Below are 8299 nucleotides of genomic sequence, written 5' to 3' on the forward strand. Positions count from 1 at the left end.
TTATAAAAGACTGATCTCGTACACAGGGAGACATGTCCTCAGTGCTGCGGTGCCCATCGCCGTGGCGAGGGCTCGGGGCACGTGCCAGGCAGGATTAGGGGATGGCATGGGCAGCAAGGCTGGGCAAGATCCCCCCTCCCTGGGCACCACTAGCTGCCTGTCCCTGCCCAGGCTGCCCCCCGGCACCTTCACCGGTGGAGAGAGCAGTGGAGCTTCACCTTTTCTGGAGCAAATTGATACCAAAATGTTTGCAGTCTAAGTAGACTGGACGTAACATAAGTGGCAGATCCATACTAGGGTAAAAGCAGCCTTATCTCTAGCACAGCGATTGCGGTGGTAAATTGGCTGCAATTTCCCCAATCCCATATGAGTTTTAATAGCAGAATGATTTTATTCTGTTGCATGAGCATCTCTACTAGGGCTATTACTGGCAGAGCTACCTTGCAGGGGAAGACCATGTCCTGACTGATATGGCTATGTCATTGAAATCAAACCCCTTTATTTTTTCATTAGAAAAAATAGTAAGATGCCTATTTTGTTTTCTAAACGGCAGATAGTTGAGTTTTTCAAACAGTTACAATACTGAGAAACGTAATGACGGTCTCTAATTAGTTTAAGTTTTTCCCCATCCAGGTTTAAACAAATTACCTCTGAAAAGCCAACCAAAATACCCACTCAACAGATTTCAATGATTAAAGAACAGCTTCACTTCCTTGCTCTTCATTTTTCACTCTTGGGAAGAGTTATATATCTTTTTATTAGCTTGAGATCTAAAGCTGTTTTACAGCCTCTTCGCTTAACTCATTACATATAAATTGCCTAACACAGTCCATAAAAAGCGTTCTTTTCCAAAAAGAGGTGCTGGGTGTATGTCTAGCACAGCCAGCATCCAAGGACTAAATCCTAGGAAACACCCAGGCTCCCACCCACCACCAGCTGCCCCTGGCTCCGCCGCTCACACCCTGTCCCTCCGCGTCACCTCCAAATGATGATTACGACACTAATATTGATCACCAATCATGATCGGCATGAATTTTTCTTTCCGGAGAAAGTTTGGGAAACTGTACAGCCATCAGCTCTCAAAGGAGTCTGACCACCTTTTGAAATTGAGAATATTCACCGTTAAAAAAAAAAAAAAAAAATCTCACTTTCTAAAAGGTGAATTTTTGAAAATGGGTTGCTGTTTTGGGGATATTTGCACCCATCTCTGCTTTTTAGTCTCTATTAATGGTATTTGTTATTTATTCTGCTGCAGCCCATAAGACAGGTCCAGTATGACAATTAAGGCCGTTCTGAGAAGCAGTCACGACGGCTGTGGTTTATGAGTGGTTTGTGTGATCGATTTTTACTTTTCAACCAGGATAATGGGCACTTTGCATAGAGAATATATAACCAGAAACTTCCTTGCATATTGGCACATGAAATGGGCATGACTTTTATTGCAGCAGTATTTTATTGATTTTGCAATGCAGCGTTCAGTTCTAGGAGCAACGGGTCTAATTTTGCCTTACCTGGAATAAGAAGTTTTCCCACGACTATCTATTCATGATTTAACTTCCCAGAACCATTTTGCAGGCTTGACTGCACGTGACTTTCAGTGCAGTTTTATGCCCATCTGGCTTTGTTAGCACAGCATAAAAAAATACCAAAAAAAAGGTGCAGAATGTGACATCAGGAGCTTTAAATGAATATTTACCCGCATGTCAGCGCAAGGAAGTGGGGTGGATGCTCAGAGTTTGAAGCTATTCTACATTTCTTTTTGGAGATAATGTACACAAAGGATTTACTCACTTCTGAGGGTGCCACGGCTGTGTCCTGAGAGCTTCACCAGACTCTGCTGCTGCAAACGCTGCTTTCTGGGCCCTGGCTTCCTCCTGTGCAAATGGGCTATGAAATCTAGGACAGGACAGGGCTTCAGCTGGGCTCCTGCGCCGGGAAGGGTGCAAATATACCAATTCATGTTCATATACTCTGCATCACAGCTGATGTGGTACCTCTTGAGTTTTAGCTGTGAAGTCAATAAAGAATACACTGTTCTTTCTCTGACATGGCTCAACATACATCTGCATTTGCAGCATGGTTACACGCAAGCGATTATTTGGGTGAAAAGTGGGGAAAAAAGCTCCAAAATATGCCATGTTTCTGCATAAGAAAATTAAGGAAGGAAAATCTACCCTAGATAAACTGTCTGCTGGGGGTGGGGGCAGAGGAGTAGTTACTCTTTCCAGTATAAATTACTTCTTTTTTTTTCACCTTCCTTTTCAGTTTGTTATAACCATAACTTTATTTAAATGTAGCTTTTCTTTCCAGTGTGACTGTAATAATTTCTTAGAGAACATATTTTAATAGCTTGAATATATGCTCAGGATTTCTGTTTGCTTCTGTAATTGCTTCTTAATTATTTTCCAAGTGCTGAAACAACAGTTTTCACAGTTTATTAAAAAGCATTTTTGAAAGCATTACCCTAAGGCATTGTCAACATTTTATTACTATCACTAACAGCCAGCACAAATGAATAATCATCAGCACTGGTAGCTTGTGTCAAACAGAAGAAAACTGTTTGAAGCTTATGTAAAAATTATAATAAAGTTTAATGTCAGACTGGAGATGTTTTTGTGCAGGAACCTTCTGCTACCAAGTGTCTGGACCAGCTCCATCCCCTCGGCGCTGAGCCGGAACATCTTGGGGAGGAAACCTGGGAGCTGCTGGGTCTGTGATCTCATGAGGACCTCCCATGGGCAGCAGCCAGGCTGCTCCCAAAGGCTGTTCTAGTCCTCTTCTAGAGTTAGCATTGATTTAAATTATCTTTGGCTCTGAAATCATCCGTTTTGCGCAGATCCTCCTCTTATGGGGCTGGCCGGCGTGGCCCTACGTGTGCCCATCGCTGTTGGGATGGCACGGCAAGCTCAGAGCCAGCGTGCTGCCTTTGCAAAACTAAGTTGCTCAGAAACGTTCTTTTGAACACTGTTGGTTTTCAAAGTAGTTATATTGTTCTGCACATTTGAAAAGGCAAAGTACTAATGCCTTACGCTTGCTCTGCCCTTTCATCCGCAGATCTTGCCACAGGAAAGATCAACATCGCGTCACTAACTTACAAACAAAACCGCCTGAGAGCCAGGGAAGTGAGCAGGAGCTCGGCACATTCTGGGCGAGGGTGCCCAAGAGCCCACCCAGCCACCATTGCCTCCCAATTTCCCTTCCCTGTGGTTACATGGTAGCTCGATACATACTGAATTTGATTGGGGAAAAAAAAAGAAAGAAATGAGAATACTGTCTACTGGATATTATGCTTAGGCTCTATTTTTTTAGGAGGGGAAGGGAGTTATGTTTTTTGGATAGAATTACCTTTAAAGGAGTTATTTCTGTTCCCAGTGTAACATTACCAATGGAGATCATTGCATTGGAAAGCAAAATTATATTTTCAAAACTTTTTAAAAAAATAAGGCAACTAGTTTAGCGATATTTTTTCCCCACTCTTATTTACTTTAGGGAAAATTTGTCCTGATCCATTTAGCTATAACAAGCTGGAACACTCTTAAGCTTGTATCATTAAAACCCAAGAATATTTAGGGTATGGAAGGTATCATTTAAAACTATTTCTATGCATAGTCCTGATTATACAGCCCTTTAAAGTGGTAGTTTAAGAGACATTAGCAGAGCTTGCACGACCTTGTTCTCATCTATATAACGTTTCAAATCAAGCCCTGTATAATTAAGACTTCATAATCAACGCTTCAACAGAAGCCTTGTCTCTGGGCTATTTGCAGGTGCCTTTCCAGCAGATGATGTCTGCAAAATATCATACCTGTAGAAGTTGCCAAAACCGCTGGTTTGTGTCCTGTGGGTGCTGTGTCCCCCCCCAACCCTGCCAGCCCCCACGTGCGATGGGACAGGTCCTTCAGCTCCCAGACTCACCAGCTCACCCCATCAGCTACTGTGGTTTCTTTGCCCACATTAACCAACACACAGCCACCGTCCCCTTAACTGACGGACATACCCCACATCATTGTTCTTGAGAGCCAGAGTTCCCTGGAAATTTTGAAAAAACCCCAAAGTTTCATTTCTCCCTGGTTTTGCTGCTGCTTCACAGGTATTTTACACCCAGGCACCGGGCTGGTGTTCATGCTACGCAGAGCCACAGCTGCTGCACATCAAGGTCACTCCTTTGCCCATTGTAGTATAGATCCTGTGAAAGGCAATAAATAAGGGAGATTTCTCATGGCAGCTCTTGGCTACAGTTAGATCTTCATTTGCAATTCCAGCAATGATTGCTGCTAGACATTTTACTTGCTTTTTTAACAGCAAACCGGCGCAGCGGTTCTCCCCAGCATTGTCCATGCCAGCGGCGTGCGGCGTGAACCCGGGCGAGTTCCCTGCGCTCAGGTTCAATAAATGTTTAAATAGTTCCATCCTTGCCAGCAGGTCATTTGAACCAGCAAGGGTGACCTTCTGCAAAACCCAGGAGCCAGGATTTCACTCTTTCTTCAGGGGACTCCCAGGGATAAGTTCCCTTTTTTATTGTTTGCATGTTGCATGCAAGTGGAGCATGTTATCTTTCCAAGTAAGCCATCATACTCAAGGATATTCTGATTTACAGATATGCAAAACAATACCATTCTTTGAGCCTGCACTACATATAAATTTCGAAACCACACCTCACTCTAAACAACTTCAAAAAAACCAGAAAAATTCTTGTCCAGGGATCCTGAACTTCTAGCCTACAAATAATTAATACACTTTCTTCATGTATTTCCTTGGAGGTTAGAAATCTAGACAATGCTCCAGTTCTGACTTCTCCTTCTAAAACCTAAACATTAAAAATAATTATCTACAAATTAGTTGGGAATTTTTGACAGATTATTCATGCTATATGTCAGACCTGAAACTTTACAGGAAAAGATCAATTTTGCCAAACGTCCCAATGTAAAAAGGGGAAAATTTCAAAATTCATCTCTAGCAGAAAATATTTCTTTCTAAAAGGATAAGGAAAATAAAGATCAAAACAAACAGAAACGGATTATCAATTCGTTAGTGGTTTCAAGCAGGTAATTTTTCATCACTGCTTAATACAGGTAACATTATACTTTTGAAAAAGCCCACCCTCCTGCACCCAAATGCAGGTGGGGAATAATTCCAGCTGTAACTACACCACTGTGCCACTGTACAGCTCTTACTTATGAACGTCCCTCAGTCCCCTCAGCACCTGGAGATTTGTGCCTGCAGAGCAAATGGCTAAAGGAGAAAAAAGTGGCCTGAAATGAACCGAAGGCTGAAGCACCATTAAGATAAAAGCCTTAGGTCCCTCTCCCTCTCCTCTCACAGCACTGACATTTTTAAAGTAAGATATATTAGAAGCAGCAATTGCATATTTATACAGGTGGGAAATAAACATTTTGCTTATATTCTCTTCCTATGCTCTCCTCATAAACTAAATCATATAAATGATTCCTGGTTTACCTTCATCAGCTGTGAGCAGTGTATCGCCTGGATATAAAACTCCAGTTTTAATACTTTGATTATAAAATACTAAGAGAAGGACTGATGCCTTGAAGGCATTATTAGCTTTAGTGAACTAGAAGTTTTCCTCCTTAATGCAGAGTCAGGAAGGCATCTCCCCCTCTGGGGCAGGGCGCAGAGGCTTTGTTATTAGGTAGCAGGGTAATAAACCCAGGGCCATGGCTGCCAGGAGCACGTTGTGCTGGAACACATGTGCAAGGAAACCTGATTTTGCTGATTTGTGATGTTTTGGGGAGCAAGTTGTGCTAACTTTAAAATGTATGATAAGCATTCGGAAAGCAAAGTTTATGGTTTCACTGGTACTGTGAAGGTAGGTGGAACAAATAGAGTATAGTCCTGTGAATTTATGGTCACACAACAAGGATCACATATAATTTGCTAATGACTATGCAAATTAGCCAGCCTAGAGTTATAAGGAGGAATTTACCTTCTTTATGCCGTGGTGGTGAGAACGAGAAGGTGTTTGAATGCTCCACCATTATACTAACCTTATTTAGCAATGGAGCTAACAATGATATAATGGTATTTTTGTTTGTTTCTCTTGATGAGTTTAAAACAACTTGTCACTATTTAAAGCAATGAAGCTAAAAGAAATATTCTCCAGAAATACCTGTAAATGAAAACTTTGCATGTGCCAAAGCCAAGTCCTGGCTGTGATGAAACTCAGGTTGGCTGGGAAGGGAGAGAGTCTTCCAGGCCATTGTATTAAATGAAACCACAGTTATTGATGGGAAACCATTTAAACACTTAAGACAGTTTCCGAAAAGCGGTCATAAAATCTGCTTTTAAAAGTTGTGTCTTGAAATTGCATATGAAAAGTCTCATCGATGCTATTGGACAGAGACGTTTTTTATGTTCAGGTGAAGCACTCTTAACATGTCCACATTCTTCAGATATTGAAGTGTTTGGCACAATACCTGCTCTCAGTAATGAAGTAATGAATCTCTTTTGGTAGAATTTATTAAGTTTACATGTAAGTCACACAATTATATATAACTGTATAGTAATAATTTACATGGTATAATGTTATTTTATATATTATGCATATGCATAATTTGAGGTTCAGGCACATTGCCTAGTTTCTGTGCACCCAAGGTGCAGGGAATTCATGGTTCAGAGTTTCAGTCTAAGACACTTTTTATTCTGAGCTTTGCTTTGTACAGCTGTACTTACCAACTATCAAGTCAAGTCTTTACAGCATTATTTACGTGAACAGTCTCACCAAACTCCCCTGCAGAATTGTAATTCATTATTGATTTAAGTGAAGTATGTGGATAATTACAGCACTCCTTTCCGAGGTCAGCTGAAAGTACAAAAACTATTCACAGAGGCCAGGATTTTCAAAACAGCCCAATAGTTCTGAAATGGAAAAAAAAAAACAAACAAAAAAACACAAAAAAAGGAAGGAAGAAAAGAGATGAGGGAGGCAGAGGCTGTAGTGCTCACAGATTCCTGTGAAATTCCTGAGGGTACAACTCCAAGTCACATCCATTAAGGATCTCACTGCAGTCGGAGGCACTGCATGGCGCCGCTGGCAGAATAACACTGTCTAATACCCCGTTGGAAATACAGGGCTGGGAATTGTCACATGGTGAAGCATCCGCCATTCAGTACTTCTGTACCAATATTTTCATGAGCCTATGCCATAATAATATGCTGAAAGGTTTTCTTTTGGGGTGGCAGGGAATATCTGTGAACAACACTAACAGCAAGAGTCATATGGGCCCACCTGGATGAAATAAATGTGGTTTGGCTTCACTTATTCAAAAAGGTGTGTCGAAACTGTTAGACATGGAGGGATCTGGTGGAGTTGAGAACAGTCAGTGTGAGGTTCATGGTTGGACTGGAGGATCTTCAAGGGCTTTTCCAACCGAGATCATTCTGTGATTCTGTGACTGGACTTAGAGAAACCCGAGCTATTTCCTAAGACTCAATGGAATCATATTTGATATCAATTGCTATCAATTGCTCCTATGACGGAAGGAATTCCCAAGGTCACTTGAAGCATGAGCAGTGATCCTGCTTTCAAGACCCACTTTAGGATCCAGGCTGCCCTTCCACCTTCTTGACAAACAGTAAATAATTCCAAAGACAGACATTTAAGAATAGAGATGGGGATTGAAGACAGCAGGAAATGTCAGAAGAAGAAAGGCTCAAGAACTCCTCCAAAGACCGAAACATTATCTCCAGCAGTGCAGAGGCAGATGGGCTGGGCAAAGAGGAAGAACATGAAGCCTGCAAAAAAGTCTGAGAGGAAACAGTGATGGAACAGAAACGGGACCAAGGAAATGCCCTGTTGTCACTGCTCCGAGAGGCGCAGGCATTGCCGCCTGGCTCCTGAGTAAAAGCAGAGTAGAAGCCTATTTAGAGTTACGTAGACTAAACTTTGTGCATTCGATGCTTCATTATTCCCTCAGTTGTAACTTCACATGCTATGGTATAATTTTTTTTTGCTTTTTTCTTTGGTTTGTAATAGGATAACTACAGTCATTTCTCTGCAGCCCCGGGAAACAGTTCTCTGCCTGTCTGACTTGTTGACTTATTTATGTATCAGCTATATCTGCAAACAATATTATAAGTGAAAGTATTCTCAGTGTGTCACGGTCCTTGTCAAAGCAACAAATGCCTTATTTACGCAAGTAGGCTTTATGAAAGAACAGGGATTTCACCTAGGAATTCACTTTTGACATTGATGTTAGTTAAAGGTTATCACCTGAAACATTGAATTATCTGCTAAGGCTGCGGAACTGCAGCAAGATAACAGAGAATTCTGAATAATAAT

Source organism: Strix aluco, chromosome 7 (genome assembly GCF_031877795.1).
Source record: "Strix aluco isolate bStrAlu1 chromosome 7, bStrAlu1.hap1, whole genome shotgun sequence".
Lineage (NCBI taxonomy): Eukaryota > Metazoa > Chordata > Aves > Strigiformes > Strigidae > Strix > Strix aluco.